Source organism: Solanum lycopersicum, chromosome 11 (genome assembly GCF_036512215.1).
Source record: "Solanum lycopersicum chromosome 11, SLM_r2.1".
Classification (NCBI taxonomy): domain Eukaryota; kingdom Viridiplantae; phylum Streptophyta; class Magnoliopsida; order Solanales; family Solanaceae; genus Solanum; species Solanum lycopersicum.
This window is the reverse complement of record NC_090810.1, coordinates 21,667,000-21,687,531: the sequence shown is the minus strand read 5'-3', so window position 1 is coordinate 21,687,531 and position 20,532 is coordinate 21,667,000.

Sequence of the window (20,532 nt, the reverse complement as noted above, 5' to 3'; positions counted from 1 at the left end):
CAAATGGTCAAATGATGTCGGGCGTGGCATGACATCACCGCCCTTAGACTGCATGCACGATCGGCAACATCGGCGTGGCATGACATCACCGCCCTTGGACAGCACACACGCTCGGCAACGTCGGGCGTGGCATGCCATCACCACCCTTGGACAGAGCACACAGTCTGCTACGTCGGGCGTGGCATGCCATCACCGCCCTTGGACAGCATAGACAGTCGGACTACGTCGTGCGTGGCATGACATCACCGCCCTTGGGCAGCACACACGATCGGCAACATCGGGCGTGGCATGACATTACCACCCTTGGACAGCACACACGGTCGGCAACGTCAGGCGTGGCATGACATCACCGCCCTTGGATAGCACACACGATCGGCAACATCGGGTGTGGCATGCCATCATCGCCTTTGGGCAGCACACACAGTCGAACGACGTCGGGCGTGGCATGCCATCATCGCCTTTGGGCAGCACAAACGGACGAACAACATCGGGCGTGTCATCCTATCATCACCTTTGGACTAGCTTACACAGTCGGACAACATCGAGATTGGCATGCTATCATCTCTCTTGGACGGCAAACACGGTTAAACGACTTCGGACGTGCCATGCCACCATCGCGTTTGGGCAGCACACGGTCTGACGACGTCGGGTGTGGCATGACATCACCGCCGTTGGACTGCACGCACGGTCGGTAACGTCGGCCGTGGCATGACATCACCGCCCTTGGAAGCACACACGGTCGGCAATGTCGCGCGTGGCATGGCATCACCGCCCTTGGAAAGAACACACTGTCGGCAACGTCGGGCGTGGCATGCCATCACCGCCCTTGGACAGCACAGACAGTCGGACTACGTCGGGCGTCGCATGACAACACCGCCCTTGGGCAGCACACACGGTCGGCAACATCGGGCGTGGCATGACATTACCGCCCTTAAACAGCACACACGGTCGGCAACGTCGGGCGTGGCATGACATCACCGCCCTTGGACAGCACACACGATCGGCAACATCAGGTGTTGCATGCCATCATCGCCTTTGGAAAGCACACACGGACGAACGACGTCGAGCGTGGCTTGACATCATTGCCTTAAGGCAGCACAAATGGTCAAACGACGTCAGGCGTGGCATGACATCACCGCCTTTGGACAACACACACAGTCGAACGACGTCAGGTGTGGCATGACATCACCGCCTTGGGGAGCACACACGGTCAAACGACGTCGAGCGTGGCAAGCCATCATCGCCTTAAGGCAGAACAAACGGTCAAAAGACATCGGGCGTGGCATGCTATCATCGCCTTTGGGCAGCCCAGACGATCAGCAACGTCGGGCGTGGCATGACATCACCGCCTTTGGACAGCACACACAGTCGAACGACGTCAGGCGTGACATGACATCACCGCCATTGGACAACACACACGGTGGAACGATGTTGGGCGTGACATGCCATCACCTCCTTTGGCCAACACACACGATCGAACGATGTTGGGCATGGCATGACATCACCACCTTTGGGCAGCACACACGGTTAAACGACGTAGAGCGTGGCATGACATCACCGCCTTGGGGCAACACACACGGTCGAAAGACGTCGAGCGTGGCATACTATCATCGCCTTACGGCAGCACAAACGGTCAAACGACGTCGGGCGTGGCATGACATCACCGCCCTTGGAATGCTCGCACAATCGGCAACGTCGGGCGTGGCATGACATCACCGCCTTTGGACAGCACACACGGTCAAACGACGTCGGGCGTGACATGACATCACCTCCTTTGGACAGCACTCACAGTGGAACGACGTAGGGCATAACATGCCATCACCGCCTAGGTACAACACACATGGGCGAACGACGTCGGGCGTGGCATGACGTCAGCGCCTTTAGGCAGCACACACTGTCGAACGACGTTGGGCGTGGCATGCCATTATCGCCTTAAGGCAGCACAAACGGTCAAATGACATCCCGCTTGGCATGCTATCATCGCCATTGGGAAGCTCAGACGGTCGTACGACGTCAGGCGTGGCATGCCATCACCGCCCTTGGATTGCACACACGGTCGGATGACGTCGGGCGTGGCATGCCATCACCGCCCTTGGACAGCACATACAGTAGGACTACGTCAGGCGTGGCATGACATCACCGCCTTTGGACAGCACACACGGTCGAACAACGTCGGGAATGGAATGCCATCATCGCCTTTAGGCAGCACACACGATCGAATGACGTCGAGCGTGGCATGCCATAATAGCCCATGGACGGCAAACAAGGTCGAACAACGTCGGGCGTGGAATGCCATCATCGCCTTTGGTCAGCACACATGGTCGAACAACATCGGGCGTGGAATGCCGTCATGGCCCTTGGACACCACACACGGTCGAACAAAGTCAGGCGTGGCATGCCATCATAGCCCTTGAACGACAAACAAGGTTTAACAAAGTCGGGCATGGCATGCCATCATCACCTTTGGACTAGCTCACATAGTCGGACGGCTTCGGCCGTGGCATGCCATCATCGCCCTTGGACGGGAAACACGGTCGAACGACGTAGAGCGTGGCAGCCCATCAACACCTTGGGACAGTACACACGGAAGGACGACATAGGGCGTGCTATCATCGCCTTTGGGTAGCACAGACGGTCGAAAAACGTCGGGCGTGGCATGCCATCACCGCCCTTGGACAGCATACACGGTCGACTGGCGTCGGGCGTGGCATGCCATCACCGTCCATGGACAGCACACACTGTAGTACGATGTCGGGCGTGGCATGACCTCACCGCCCTTGGGCAGCATACACGGTTGGACTATGTCGGGCGTGGCATGACATCATTCCTATTGGATAGCACACACGATCGAACGACGTCCGGCGTGGCATGCCATCATCGCCTTTGGGTTGCACACACGATTGAATGACGTCGGGCGTGGCATGCCATCATATCCCTTAGACCGCTAACACGGTCGAACGACGTCAGGCATGACATGCCATCACCGCCTTTGGACAGCACACACGGTCGAATGTCGTCGGGCGTGGCATACCATCATCTCTATTGGGCAGCACAACACAGTCGAACGATGTTGGGCGTGGCATGAAATCACCGCCTTTGGACAGCACACACGGTCGAACGACATCGGGCGTGACATGCCATCACCGCCTTTGGACAGCACACACGGTGGAACGACGTCGGGCGTGGCATGAAATCACCGCCCTAGGACAGCACGCACGATTGGACGACGACGGGCGTGGCATGACATCACTTCCCTTGGACGGCATGCACACTTGAACGACGTCAAGCGTGGCATGTCATCACCACCCTTTGACAGCACACACAATCGGCAACGTCGGGCATGGCATGACATCACCGCCCTTGGACAGCACACACGGTCGGATGACATCGGGCATGGCATGACACCATTGCCCTTGGGCAACACACACCATCGGACTACGTCGGGCGTGGCATGACATCACTGCCTTAGGGTAGCACACACGGTCGAACGATGTCGGGCGTGGCATTACATCATAGCCCATGGACGCTAACATGGTCGAATGATGTCGGGCGTGGAATGCCATCATCGCCTTTGGGCAGCACACACGGTTGAACAACGTCGGGCGTGGCATGCCATCATGGCCCTTGGACACCACACACGATCGAACGAAGTCGGGCGTGGCATGCCATCATAGCCCTTGAACAGAAAACAAGGTTTAATCACGTCGGGCGTGGCATGCCATCATCGCCTTTGGACTAGCTGACACAGTCAGACGACATCGGGCGTGGCATGCCAACATTGCCCTTGGACGGGAAACACGGTCGAACGACGTAGAGCGTGGCTTGCATCAACGCCTAGGGACAGCACACACGGAAGGACGACGTTGGGCGTGTCATGCTATCATCGCCTTTGGGCAGAACAGACGGTCGGACAACGTCGGGCGTGGCATGCCATCACCGCCCTTGGACAACACACATGGTTGGATGACGTAGGGCGTGGCATTCCATCACCGCCCTTGGACAGCACACATGGTAGGACTACGTCGGGCGTGGCATGACATCACCGCCTTTGGACAGCACACATGGTTGAATGACGTTGGGCGTGGCATGCCATCATCGCCTTTGGGCCGCACATACGGTTGAAAGACGTCGGGCGTGGCATGACATCACCGCCTTTGGACAGTACACACGGTCAAACGACGTCAGCCGTGACATGCCATTACCGCCTTTCGACAACACACACGGTCGAACGATGTCGGGCATGGCATGCCATCATCACCTTTGGGCAGCACAAATGGTTGACGACGTCGGGTGTGGCATGCCATCATCGCCTTTGGGCAGTACACACGGTCGAACGACATTGGGCGTGGCATGCCATCATAGCCCATGGACTGCAAATACGATCAAACGATGTCAGGAGTGACATATTATCACCACCTTTGGACAACACATACGGACGAACGACGTTTGGTAGGGCATGCCATCATCGCCTTTGGGTAGCACACACGGTCGAAAGACGTCAGGCGTGGCATGACATCTCACGCCTTTGGACAGCACACTGTCACGACCCGCTAGATACCCAGGCAGATCGCGACCCGTCTAGGCAGCCAGCAGCCTCTGCAAGGGGGATAGACAGCCCAAATTGGCCAGCAGGCAAAGGGGCAGGCGTCCAAGCAGGCAGCAGACAGAGGGTCAGGCGTTTCAGCCGTTACAGGCAGTTTCAGCAGTTACTGTTGTTTCATCAGTTACGGCCGTTTCAGCAGTTACAGCATGTGGGGAGGCGGCAGGTTCCAGCCTTGGAGGGGTTTGTGCAGGGCCTCTGGAACGTGGGGCAGACTAGGGAGCAGCTAGGAGTCCCTTTTTGGAAGACTTAGAAGCATGTATTGTGGGCATGGACTTAGGGGCTTGTATATAGTATAGTATTTATTTACTCTTAGTTTTTAGAGTAGTATAAATAGGTAGTCATTATATTTGTAATACATCCACCAACATTTGAATACAAGTCTTTTCTTCCAAAACAGTCTTTTGTCTTTCCTTCTATTTTTCTTAGCGATCCAAAGTAGTGAAAGGCTTACTTGAGTTTGTGAGATCATGAAAGAATCGTGAGCAAACCGTCAAGTGCCACACGGAGTATTGTCCGAATTGAAAAGTCAGTGACAATTGGTATCAGAGCAGGTTTATCGTAAGAGAATGACGAATGAAGGATACGGCGCTAGCAGCACCCCCAACGTCCGCACTGATGGTGGCAAGAAGAACAAGAAAGGGAAGAAGTAGAAGACAGGTAATGAACCCAATCTGCCCTGTCTTCCACCAAATGTTCCTCCACAAAGTGTTCCTACCCCAAGCGAAGGGCAAACATCTCTCCCTCCCCAGATTGTCGATGGAAGTGATGAAGACACCGGCGAGGAGTCCATGGACGTTACTGTTGGACCGGAGTGGATTGCAAGGGTTGAAATGGCGAGGCAAGCTGTTGAGATCATAGGCCAGCGCTTGAACAGAACGGACAGAAATCTCAAAACTCTTGAAGAGTACTCCCTTGAGGAAGTTGAGAGCATCCGAAAGGAGTTGGAGGCACGCCAGCGAGCCGAGTACGAGACAAAGGAGGCCATTACTTTCTTAGAGTTCAGGCTTAGGGAAGCACTTGGCGCAGTTGAGTCGCTTAAGGCCGAAGTGGTAGCACTCCAGGAGGATAGAGAGGTTGGTGGATGCTCATCATGTTACCGGGAAAGGGAAGCCAGAGTTGAGGCGCCCAAGCCACCTGCTTTCAAAGGCGTCCGTGACGCGCAAGACGTGGATAATTTCCTTTGGCACTTGGAAAATTACTTCAAGTGTATGCGGGTTCGTAGTGATGTGAACAATATCAACACGACTGTGTTGTATCTTTCGGAGTCTGCCATGCTATGGTGGAAGCGTAAAGAGTTTGACATCGCAAAGGGGACATGCGCGTTGAACACATGGGAGCAGTTTCGTGTGGAGTTCAATAAGGCGTTCTTCCCTAGCAACGTTGTGTATGAGGCAAAGAGGAAGATGCGGGAGTTGAGATAGAAGGGCAGCATACGCGCGTATGTGCGGGAGTTTACCACCCTTACATTTCAGATTTCCAACCTCAGGGACGACGACGCATTGTTCTACTTCATGGATGGGCTGCAAAATTGGGCCAGAATGGAGTTGGAACGGCGGCAAGTCAGGACTATAGACGACACCATCACGCAGCCTGAAGCCTTGACAGACTTCAGGCAGGAGAAGTCTTTTAGTGCGGATGAGGACGACGAGGTAGGCAGTCATGATGATAGTGGGGAAGACAGTGGCGAAGGCGAGGAGCAAAGGCCAAAACCCAAGAGGCGTGACACCTACGGGTCCAGCGGCAAGAAGCCTGGTGATCGTGGCAACACGGTAAGGGATTCCAAAGATGGTTGCTTCATATGCAAAGGGATGCATGGTTACAAAAGATGCCCTGAACTGAAAAGTATTGGTGCTATCTTCGTGAGCGGAAGGAAGAGAAAGCCCAAGAGGAAGTCGGGGAGACTAAGCAGTTGGGCGTTGTAAGCCTATGTGGAGCTGTGATTGACAACCATCGACGAGGCCAAGTCAAGATAAGCCAAGGCAAGCAGAGCCGAAGCATGCTGAGAAGGGACTTGCGAAGGCTAAGGCGTGGGCTAAAACAGTCGACATCACGGTCAATGGGAAGATTGCTTGTGCGTTGGTCGACACCAGTGCGGAGGTCAATGTTATGACCAAGACGGCAGCAAAGAGGCTGGGGTTGCGATATACTGCAAGCAACGCCTAAATCAGAACTGTTAACGCTTCACCGACTCCTATAGTTGGAGTTGCACACGGGGTGAACATCATAGTAGGCGATTGGCAAGGGAAAACCAAGTTCATCGTCGCCCCCATCAATATGTTTGATGTTATTCTTGGGTAGAAGTTCTTCCAGCGGTGCCATAAAGTAATCGATCCTCATCTCCAAAAATTGACAATCATGGAGAAAGGAAGGGAATATGCAATTCCCATAGTGAAGGCGCATGCAACGGAGGGACAGGCTAGGCTGACAGCCATGAAGCTCGAGAGGGTCGACGTGAAAAGAAGGTTAACACTAGCAGCGACCATTGCAAGTTGGAGAGAAGACAATGGTGCTGGAAAGACTCTGCCACCACGCACGAAGAGGGTTTCAAGTAGGAACACTGACTTGATGAAGAAGCCGCCGAAGCACTTGCCTCCGTTGAAGGAGGAAGTTTGGAAGATCGGTTCGAGAAAGGTCGGGACATCGACGAAGAGGCTGCTTGAAGGGAATGATCGAGTACGCGAGTTGATGGTCGCCCGGCAGAACTCAACGCCGATACGGATGCAATGCGACGTGGTCGTCGCATCATCAGGTGGGGGAGTTTGTCACGACCCGCCAGATACCCAGGTAGATCGTGACCCGTCTAGGTAGCCAGCAGCCTGTGCAAGGGGGACAGACAGCCCAAAACGGCCAGCAGGCAAAGGGGCAGCCGTCCAAGCAGGCAGCAGACAGAGGGTCAGGCCTTTCAGCCGTTACAGGCAGTTTCAACAGTTACAACCGTTTCATCAGTTACGGCCGTTTCAGCAGTTACAGCATGTGGGGAGGCGGCAGGTTCCAACCTTGGAGGGGCTTGTGCAGGGCCTCTGGAACGTGGGGCAGACTAGGGAGCAGCTAGGAGTCCCTTTTTGGAAGACTTAGAGGCATGTCTTGTGGGCATGGACATAGGGGCTTGTAAATAGTATAGTATTTATTTACTCTTAGTGTTTAGAGTAGTATAAATAGGTAGTCATTGTATTTGTAATACATCCACCAACATTTGAATACAAGTCTTTTATTCCAAAACAGTCTTTTGTCTTTCCTTCTATTTCTCTTAGCGATCCAAAGTAGTGAAAGGCTTACTTGAGTTTGTGAGATCGTGAAAGAATCGTCAGCAAACCGTCAAGTGCCGAACGGAGTATTGTCCGAATTGAAAAAGTCCGTGACAACACACTGTCAAACAACGTCAGGAGTGACATGCCATCACCGCCCTTTGACAGCACACACGGTCGAATGACGTCGGGCCTGGCATGCCATCACCGCCCTTGGACAGCACACACGGTCCAATAATGTCGGGCGTGGCATGACATCACCGCCCTTGGTCTGCACGCACGGTCGGACGACGTCGGACGTGGCATGACATCACCGCCCTTGGACAGCATACACGGTCAAAAGACGTGGGGCGTGGCATGACATCCCCGCCCTTGGGCAGCACACACGGTCAGACTACGTCGGGAGTGGCATGCCATCATCGCGTTGGGTAGCACACACGGTCGAACGACGTCGGGCGTGGCATGCCATCATCGCGTTGAGGCAGCACATACGGTCGAACGACGTGTGGCGTGGCATACCATCATCGCCTTAAGGCAGCACAAACGGTCAAACGACGTCAGGCGTGGCCTGACATCACCGCCCTTGGACTGCACGCACGGTCGGCAACATCGGGCGTGGCATGACATCACCGCCCTTGGACAGCACACACGGTCGATAACGTCGGGCGTGGTATGGCATCACCGCCCTTGGAAAGAACACACAGTCGGCAACGTCGGGCGTGGCATGCCATCACCGCCCTTGGGCAGCACACACGATTGGCAACATCGGGCGTGGCATGACATTACCGCCCTTGGACAGCACACACGTCGGCAACGTCGGGCGTGGCATGACATCACTGCCCTTGGACAACACACACAATCGGTAACATCAAGTGTGGCATGCAATCATCGACTTTGGGCAGCACACATGATCAAATGACGTCGGGCTTGGCATGCCATCATCGCCTTTGGGCAGAACAAATAATCGAACGACGTCGGGCGTGGCATCCCATCATCGCCTTTGGACTAGCTCACACAGTCGGACAACATCGGGCTTGGCATACCATCATCTCCCTTTGACGGCAAACACGGTTAAACGACTTCGGGCGTGGCATGCCATCATCTCCTTTGGGCAGCACACACGGTCGAACAACGTTGGGCATGGCATGACATCACCGCCTTTGGACAGCACACACGGTCGAATGACGTCGGGCATGGCATGCCATCATCGCCTTTGGGCAGCACATACGGTCGAACGACGTCGGGCAAGGCATGCCATCAGAGCCCTTGGACAGCACACATGGTCGAACGACGTCGGGTGTGGCATTCCATCATGGACCTTCTACAACACACACGGTTGAACGACGTCGGGCGTGGCATGCCATCATAGCCCTTGGACGGTGAATAGGGTCGAACAACATTGGGCGTGGCATGCCATAATTGCTTTTAAACTAGCTGACACAGTCGGATGACGTCGGTCGTGGCATGCAATCATCTCCCACGGACGGCAAACACGGTCGAACGACGTCGGTGGTGGCATGCTATCACCTCCTTTGGACAGCACACACAGTCAGACGACGTCGGGCGTGGCATCCATCATCTGCTTTGGGCAGCACAGATGGTCGGACGGCTTCGGGCGTGGCATGCCATCATCGCCCTTGGACAGCACAAACTGTCGTTCGTCGTCGGGCGTGGTATGCCATCATAGCCCTTGGACAACACACACGGTCGGCAACGTCGTGCGTGGCATAACATCACCGCCCTTTGGAAGAATACAGCCAGCAACGTCGGGCGTGGTATGACATCACCGCACTTGGACAACACACACGGTCATTAACGTCGGGCGTGGAATAACATCACCGCCCTTGGACACCACACGCGGTCAGACGACGTCGGGCAAGGCTTGACATCACCGCCCTTGGATAGAAAACACGGTGGAACGATGTCGGGCGTGGAATGACATCACCGCCCTTGGACTGCACGCACGGTCGGATGACATTGGGCGTGACATGATATCACTGCCCTTAGACGGCACACACGGTGAAACTTCGTCGGGCGTGGCATGACATCACCGCCTTTCGACAACACACGCGGTGGATTGACATTGGGCATGGCATGCCATCATCACCTTTGGGCAGCACACACGATCGAACGACGTCGGGCGTGGCATGCCATCATGGACCTTGGACAACACACACGGTTGAACGACGTCGGGCGTGGCATGCCATCATAGCCTTTGGACGGCAAACAGGGTCGAACGACGTGAGGCGTGGCATGTTATCATCACTATTAAACCAACTGACACAGTCAGACGACGTCGGGCGTGGCATGCCATCATCTCCCTGGGACGGCAAACACAGTCGAACAACGTCGAGGGTTGCATGCCATAACCGCCTTTGGACAGCACACACAGTCGGACGGCGTCAGGCGTGGCATGCCATCATCTCATTTGGGCAGCACAGACCGTCAGACGGCGTCGGGCGTGGCATGCCATCATCGCCCTTGGACAGCACAATTGGTCGGCCGTCGTCGGGCGTGGAATGCCATCATAGCCCTTGGACAGCACACACGGTCGGCAACGTCGGGCGAGGCATTAAATCACCGCCCCTGGACAGTACACACGGTCAAACGACGTCAAGCATGGCATGACATCACCGCCCTTGGACTGCACGCACGATTGGATGATGTTGGGCGTGGCATGACATCACCGCCCTTGGATAGCACACAGCCAGCAACGTCGGGCGTGGCATGACATCACCACCCTTGGACAACACACACGGTCGTCAACGTCGGGCGTGGCATGACATCACCGCCCTTAGACAGCACACACGGTAGGAAGACGTCAGGTGTGGCATGATATCACCGCCCTTGAACAGCATACACGGTCGAACGATGTCGAGAGTGGAATGACATCACAGCCCTTGGACTGCATGCACGGTCAGACGACATTGGGCGTGGCATGACATCACCGCCCTTGGACAGCACAAAATCGGAAACGTCGAGCATGGCATGACATCACCACCCTTGGACAACACACACGGTCATCAACGTCGGGCGTGGCATGACATCACCGCCCTTGGACAGCACACACGGTCGGACGACGTCGGGCGTGGCATGACATCACCGCCCTTGAACAGCACACACGGTCGAACGATGTCGAGCGTGGAATGACATCGGCGCCCTTGGACAGCACACAAAGTCGGACGACGTCGGGCGTGGCATGCCATCATCTCCTTTTGGCAGCACAGACGGTCGGACGACTTCGGGTGTGGCATGCCATCATCGCCCTTAGACAACACAAACTATCGGCCGTCGTCGGGCGTGAACAACACAAACTATCGACCGTCGTCGGGCGTGACATAACATCACCGCCCTTGGACAGCACACACGATCGAACGACGTCTGCCATGGCATGACATCACCACCCTTGGACTGCACGCACGATCAGACGAATTCGGGCATGGCTTGATATCACTGCCCTTGGAAAGCACACAGCCGACAACATCGAGCGTGGCATGACATCACCGCCCTTAGACAACACACACGGTCATTAACCTCAGGCGTGGCATGACATCACCGCCCTTGGACAGCGCACACGGTAGGACGACGTCGGGCGTGGCTTTACATCACCGCCTTTGGAAATAACACATGGTCAAACAATGTCGGGCGTGGCATGACATCACCACCGCCCTTGGACAGCGCACACGGTCGAACGACGTCGGGCATGGCAGGCCATGATCACATTTGGGCAGCACAAACAGTCGAACGGCGTCGGGCGTGGCATGCCATCATCGCCCTTGTACGGCGAACACGGTAGAACGACGTCGGGTGTGGCATGCATAATCGCCTTTGGGCAGCATACACGGTCGAACGACGTCGGGCGTGGCATGCCATCATGGCCCTTGGATAGCACACACAGTCGAACGACGTCGCGCGTGGCATGCCATCATATCCCTTGAACGACATCGGGCGTGGCATGCCATCATATCCCTTGAACGACGTTGGGCGTGGCATACATTATCGCCTTTGGACTAGCTGACACAGTTGGACCGCATAAGGCGTGGCATGCCATCATCGCCCTGGGAAGGGAAACACGGTCGAACGACATAGAGCGTGGCATGCCATCACCGCCTTGGGACAGCACACACGGTCAGACGACGTCGGGCGTGGCATGCCATCATCACCTTTTCGCAGCACAAACGATCATACGACGTCGACAGTGGTATGCCATCACCGCCCTTGGGCAGCACACACAAACGAAAGACGTCGGGCGTGGCATGACATCACCGCCTTTGGACAGCACACACGGTCGACCGACGTTAGGCGTGACATGCCATCACCGCCTTTGGACAGCACACACGATTGAACAACGCTGGGCATGACATGCCATCATCACCTTTGGGCAGCACAAATGGTCGGACGACGTCGGGCGTCGCATGCCATTGTCGCCCTTGGACGGCTAACACGGTCGAACGACGTCGGGCGTGGATTGTCATCATCTCCTCTGGGCAGTATGCACGGTCGACATCGTCGGGCGTGGCATGCCATCATGGCCCTTGGAAACCACACACAATCGAACAAAGTCGGTCGTCGCATGCCATCATAGCCCTTGAATGGCAACCAAGGTTGAATGATGTCGGGTGTGGCATGCCATCATCGCCTTTGGACTAGCTGACACCATCGGACTGCACCGGGCGTGGCATGCCATCATCGCCTTTGGACGGGAAACACGATAGAACGACGTAGAGCGTGGAATGCCATCAACTCCTTGGGACAACACAAACGAAAGGACGACGTCGGGCGTGGCATGCCATCACCGCCCTTGGACAGCACACATGGTCGGATGGCGTCGGGCGTGGCATGCCATCACTGCCCTTGGACAACACACACAATAGAACGACGTCGGGCGTGGCATGAGATAACCGCTCTTGGACTGCACGCATGGTCAGACTACGTCGGGCGTGGCATGACATCACCACCTTTGGACACCACACACGGTCGAACGAAGCGTGGCATGGCATGACATCATCGCCCTTGAACTGCACGCACGGTCAGACGACATCGGGCGTGGCATGACATCACCGCCTTTGGACAACATTCACGATCGGCAAATTCGAACGTGGCATGACATCTCTGCTCTTGGACAGCACGCATGGTCAGACGACATCGGACATGGCATGACATCACCGCCCTTGGGCAGCACACACGGTCGGACTACGTCGGGCGTGGCATGACATCAACTCCTTTGAATAGCACACACGGTCGAACAACGTCGTGCGTGGCATGCCATCATCGCCTTAGGGCAGCACACACGGTCGAATGACGTCGGGCGTGGCATATCATCATAGCCCATAGATGGCAAACACGGTCGAACGACGTCAGGCATGGAATGCCATCATCGCCTTTGGGCAGCACACCCGGTCGAACGACGTCGGGCGTGGCATGCCGTCATGGCCCTTGGACACCACACACGGTTGAACGATGTCGGGCGTGGCAGGCCATCATATCCTTTGAACCGCAAACAAGGTTGAACGACGTGAGGCGTGGCATGCCATCATCGCCTTTTTACTAGCTGACACACTCGAACGACGTCGGGCATGACATGCAATCACCGCCATAGGGCAGCACACGATCGGACGACGTCGGGCATGGCATGACATCATCGCCCTTGAACTGCACGCACGGTCAGACGATATCGGGCGTGGCATGACATCACCGCCTTTGGACAATATTCACGGTCGGCAAATTCGAACGTGGCATGACATCTCCGCTCTTGGACAGCATGCATAGTCGGACGACATCGAACATGGCATGACATCACCGCCCTTGGGCAGTACACACGGTCGGACTACGTCGGGCGTGGCATGACATCAACTCCTTTGAATAGCACACACGGTCGAACAATGTCGTGCGTGGACTGCCATCATCGCCTTAGGGCAGCACACACGGTCGAATAACGGCGGGCGTGGCATACCATCATAGCCCATAGATGGCAAACACGGTCGAACGACGTCGGGCATGGAATGCCATCATCGCCTTTGGGCAGCACACCCGGTCGAACGACGTCGGGCGTGGCATGCCGTCATGGCCCTTGGACACCACACACGGTTGAACGAAGTCGGGTGTGGCAGGTTATCATATCCTTTGAACCGCAAACAAGGTTGAACGACGTGAGGCGTGGCATGCCATCATCGCCTTTTGACTAGCTGACATACTCAGACGGCGTCGGGTGTGGCATTCCATCATTTCCCTTGGACGGGAAACATGGTCGAACAACGTAGAGCGTTGCATGCCATCAACGCCTTGGGACAGCACACATGGAAGAACAACGTCGGGTGTGGCATGACATCATAACCTTTGGGCAGCACAAATGGTTGAACTACGTCGGGCATGGCATGCCATCATCGCCTTTGGGCAGCACAAACGGTCGAACGACGTCGGGCGTGGCATGCCATCATCACCTTTGGGCAGCACACACGGTCGAACGGCGTCGGGCGTGGCATGCCATAATCGCCTTAAGGCGGCACACACAGTCGAAAGACGTCGAACGTGGCATGACATCACCGCCTTTTGACAGCACACACGGTCGAACGACGGCGGGCGTGACATGCAATCACCGCCATAGGACAGCACATGATCGGACGACGTCGGGTATGGCATGACATCACCGCCCTTGGACGGCAAACAGGGTCGAACGACGTCAGGCATGACATGCCATCACCGCCTTTGGACAGCACACACGGTCGAACGTCGTCGGGCGTGGAATGCCATCATCGCCTTTGGGAAGCACACACGGTCGAATGACGTCGGGCGTGGCATACCATCAAAGCCCGTAGATGGCAAACACGGTCGAACGACATCTGGCATGGAATGCCATCATCGCCTTTGAGCAGCACACCCGGTCGAACGACGTTGGGCGTGGCATACCGTCACGGCCCTTGGACACCGCACACGGTCGAACGAAGTCGAGCGTGGCAGGACATCATATCCCTTGAACGGCAAACAAGGTTGAACGACGTGAGGCGTGGCATGCCATCATCGCCTTTTGACTAGCTGACACACTCGAACGACGTCGGGCATGACATGCAATCACCGCCATAAGACAGCACACGATCGGACGACGTCGGGCATGGCATGACATCACCGCCCTTGGGCAGCACACACGGTCAGACTACGTCAGGCGTGGCATGACATCTCCGCCTTTGTACATCACACACGGTCGAACGACGTTGGGCGTGGCATGCCATCATCGCCTTTGGACACCACACACGATCAAACGACGTCGAGCGTGTCATTCCATTATCGCCTTTGGGCAGCACACACGGTCAAACTACGTCGGGCGTGGCATGCCATCATCGCCTTTGGGAAGCACAAACAGATGAACGACGTTGAGCGTGGCATGCAAACATCACCTTTGGGCAGCACACACGGTCAAACGACGTCGGGCGTGGCATGCCAGCATCGCCTTTGGACAGCACATGGTCGAAAGACGTCGGGCGTGGCATGACATCACCTCCTTTGGACAGCGCACACGGTCGAACGACATCGAGCGCGACATGCCATCACCGCCTTTGGAAAGCACACACGGTCGAACGACGTCGGGCGTGGCATGCCATCATCACCTTTGGGCAGCACAAACGGTCGAACGACGTCAGGAGTGGCATGTCATCTTGCCTTTGGGAAGCACACACGGTCAAATGACGTTGGTCATGGCATGACATCACCGCCCTTGGAGAGCACGCACGGTCAAACGATATCGGGCGTGGCATGACATCACCACCCTTGGACAGCACAGACAATTGGCAACGTAGGGCATGGCATAACATCACCGCCCTTGGGTAACACACATGGTTGGACTACGTCAGGCATGACATGACATCACCGCCTTTGTACAGCACACACAGTCGAACGACGTCGGGTGTGGCATGCCATCATCGCCTTTGGGCAGCACATACGATCGAACGATGTCTGGCGGGGCATGCCATAATAGCCCATGGACGGCAAACACGGTCGAACGACGTCAGGCGTGACATGCCATCACCGCCTTTGGACAACACACACGGTCGAATGACGTCGGGCGTGGCATGCCATATTGCCTTTGGAAAGCACACACGGTAGAAAGACGTCGGGCGTGGTATGAAATCACCGTCTTTGGGCAGCACACACGGTCAAACGACGTCGGGCATGACATGCCATCACCTCCTTTAGACAGCACACACGGTCGAATGTGACATGCCATCACCGCCTTTAGACAGCACACACGGTCGAACGAAGTCAGGCGTGGCATGCCATCATAGCCCTTGAACGGCAAACAAGGTTGAATAACGTCAGGCGTGGCATGCCATCATCGCCTTTGGACTAGCTGATACAGTTAGACGGTGTCGGGCGTGACATGCCATCATTGCCTTTGGACGGGAAACACGGTCGAACGACGTAGAGCGTGGCATGCCATCAATGCCTAAGGAAAGCAAACAAGGAAGGACGACGTCGGGCATGGCATGCTATTATCTCCTTTGGGCAGCACAGACGGTCGGACGACGTCTGGCGTAGCATACCATCACCGCCCTTGGACAACACACATGGTCGGATGACGTCGGGCGTGGCATGCCATCACTGCCCTTGGACAGCACACACGGTAGGATGACGTCGGGCGTGTTATGTGATCACCGCTCTTGGACTGCACGCATGGACGGACTACGTCGGGCGTGGCATGACATCACCACCTTTGGACAGCACACACGATAGAATGACGCGTGGTATGTCATGACATCATCGCCCTTGAATTGCACGCACGGTCAGATGACATCAAGCGTAGCATGACATCACCGCCTTTGGACAGCACACACAGTCGGCAACGTCGGCATCGCCACTATTGGACTGCACGCATGGTCGGACGACATCGGGCATGGCATGACATCACCGCCCTTGGGCAGCACACACGGTCGTACTACGTCGAGTATGGCATGACATCACCGCCTTTGGATAGCACACACGGTCGAACGATGTCAGGAGTGGCATGCCATCATCGCCTTTGGGCAGCACACATGGTCGAATGACATCGGCATGGCATGCCATCATAGCCCATGGACGTAAAACATGGTCAAACGATGTCGGTCGTAAAATTCCATCATCACCTTTGGGCAGCACACATGATCGAACGACGTCGGGCGTGGCTTGCCGTCATGGCCCTTCGACACCACACACAGTCGAACGAAGTCAGGCGTGGCATGCCATCATCGCCTTTGGACTAGCCGACACAGTCGGACAGGATCAGGCGTCGCATGCCATCACCGCCCTTGGATGGGAAACACGATCGAACGACATTGAGCGTGACATGCCATCAACTCCTTGGGACAACATACCCGGAAGAACGACATCGGGCGTGGCATTCTATCATCGCCTTTGGGCAGCACAAACGGTCGCACAACGTCGGGCGTGGCATGCCATCACCGCCCTTGGACATCACACACGGTCAGATGACGTCAGGCGTGGCATGCCATGACCGCCCTTTGACAACAGACACAGTACGACAACGTCGCGCGTGACATGAACTCACCGCCTTTGGGCAGCACACACGGTCGGACTACGTCGGGCGTGGCATGACATCACCACCTTTGGATAGCACACACGGTCTAACGACGTTCGGGCGTGGCATGCCATCATCGCCTTTGGGAAGCACACACAATCGAATGACGTCGGGCGTGGCATTCCATCATATCCCTTGGACGGCAAACACGGTCGAACGATGTCAGGCGTGACATGCCATCACCGCCTTTGGACAGCACACACGGTCAAACGTCGTTGGGTGTGGCATGCCATCATCGCCTTTGGGCACTCACACGGTTGAACGACGTTGGGCGTGGCATGACATCACCGCCTTTGGACAGCACACACGGTCGAACAACGTCGAGCGTGACATGCCAACACCGCCTTTGGACAGCACACACGGTAGAACGACGTCTGGCGTGGCATGCCATTATTGCCTTTGGGTAGCACAAATGGTCGAACGACGTCAGGCGTGGCATGACGTCACCGCCCTAGGACTGCACGCACGGTCGGATGACGTTGGGCGTGGCATGACATCACCGCCCTTCGACAGCACACACGGTCGAACGACGTTGGGCCTGGCATGACATCACTGCCATTGGACGACATGCACATTCGAACGACGTCGGGTGTGGCATGACATCACCACCCTAGGGCGTCACACACGGTTGAACGTCGTTGGGCGTGGCATGCCATCATCGCCTTTGGGCCGCACACACAATTGAATAATGTCGGGTGTGGCATGACATCACCGCATTTGGGCAGCACACATGGTCAAACAACGTCAGGCGTGACATGCCATCACCTCCTTTGGAAAGCACACACGGTCAAATGACGTCGGGTGTGGCATGCCATCATCCCCTTTGGGCAGCACACACGGTCGAACTACGTCGGAAGTGGCATGCCATTATCTCCTTTGGGAAGCACAAACGGTAGAACAACGTCGAGCATGGCATGCCAACATCACCTTTGAGCAGCACACACCATCGAACGACGTCGGGCGTGGCGTGCCAGCATCGCCTTTGGGCAGCACACACGGTCGAAAGACGTCGAGCGTGGCATGACATTACCTCCTTTGGATAGCGCATACGGTCGAACAACGTAGAGCGTGGCATGCCATCACCGCCTTGGGACATCACACACGGTCAGACGACGTTGGGTGTGGCATGCTATCATCGCCCTTGGGCAGCACAAACAGTCGGACGACATCGGGTGTGGCATGCCATTACCGCCGTTGGATAGCACACAAGGTCGGATGACGTCTGGCGTGGCATGCCATCGCCGCCCTTGGACTGCACCCACGGTAGTACGACGTGGGGCATGGCATGAGATCACCGCTCTTGGACTGCACGCATGGTCGGGCATGGCATGACATCACCACCATTGGACAACACACGATCGGACGACGTCGGGTATGGCATGACATCACCGCCCTTGGGCAGCACACACGGTCGGACTACATCAGGCATGGCATGACATCACTGCCTTTGTACAGCACACCCGGTCGAATGACATCGAGCGTGGCATGTCATTATCGCCTTTGGGCAGCATGCACGATCGAAAGTCGTCGGGCTGGGCTTTCCATAATAGCCCATGGACATCAAACGCGGTCGAAAAACGTCTGGCGTGACATGCCATCTTGCCTTTGGGAAGCACACATGGTCGAAAGACGTCGGGCGTGGTACGACATCACCGCCTTTGGGCATCACACACGGTCAAACGTCGTCGGGCGTGACATGCCATCATCGCCTTTAGACAGCACACACGGTCGAACGAAGTCAGGTGTGGCATGCCATCATAGCCCTTGAACGGCAAACAAGGTTGAATGACGTCAGGCGTGGCATGCCATCATCGCCTCTGGACTAGTTGACACAGTCGGACGGCGTCGGGCATGGCATGCCATCATCGCCCTTGGACGGGAACCACGGTCGAACGACGTAAAGAGTAGCATGCCATCAATGCCTAAGGACAGCACACAAAGAAGGATGACGTCGGGCGTGGCATGCTATCATCTCCTTTGGGTAGCACATATGGTCAGACTACGTCGGGTGTGGCATGCCATCACCTCCTTTGGACAGCACACATGGTCGGATGACGTCGGGCGTGGCATGCCATCATCTTCTTTGGGAAGCACAAATGGTCGAACGACGCTGACGTGGAATGCCAACATCACCTTTGGGCAGCACACACGGTCGAACGACGTCGGGCGTGGCATGCTTGCATCGCCTTTGGGAAGCACACACGGTCGAAAGACGTCGAGCGTGGCATGACATCACCTTCTTTGGACAGCACACACGGTCGAACAACGTCGGGCGCGACATGCCATCACCGCCTTTGGAAAGCACACACGGTCAAATGACGCGGGCGTGGCATGCCATCATCTCCTTTGGGCAGCACAAACAATCGGACCGGCAAAAATGGTTGAACGACGTCGGGCGTGGCATACATTATCGCCTTTGGACTAGCTGACTCAGTTGGCCGGCGTAAGGCGTGGCATGCCATCATCGCCCTTGGACGGGAAACACGGTCGAATGACGTAGAGCGTGGCATGCCATCACCGCCTTGGGACAGCACACACGGTCAGACGACGTCGGGTGTGGCATGCTATCATCGCCTTTGGGCAGCACAAACAGTCGGATGACATTGGGTGTGGCATGCCATCACCGCCCTTGGATAGCACACAAGGTCAGATGACGGCTGGCGTGGCATGCCATCGCCGCCCTTGGACTGCACCCACGGTAGGACGACGTGGGGCATGGCATGAGATCATCACTCTAGGGCTGCACCGTGGTCGGTCATGGCATGACATCACCGCCATAGGACAGAACACGATCGGACGACGTCGGGCATGGCATGATATCACCGCCCTTGGGAAGCACACACAGTCGGACTACGTCAGGCGTGGCATGACATCACCGCCTTTGTACAGCACACACGGTCGACTGACGTCAGGCGTGGCATGCCATCGTCGCCTTTGGGCAGCCCAGACGATAGAACGACGTCGGGCAAGGCATGCTATAATAGCCCATGGACGGCAAACACGGTTGAACGATGTAAGGCGTGACATTCAATCACTGCCTTTGGACAGCACACACGGTCGAACGACGTCGGGCGTGGCATGCCATCTTGCCTTTGGGAAGCACACACGGTCGAAATACG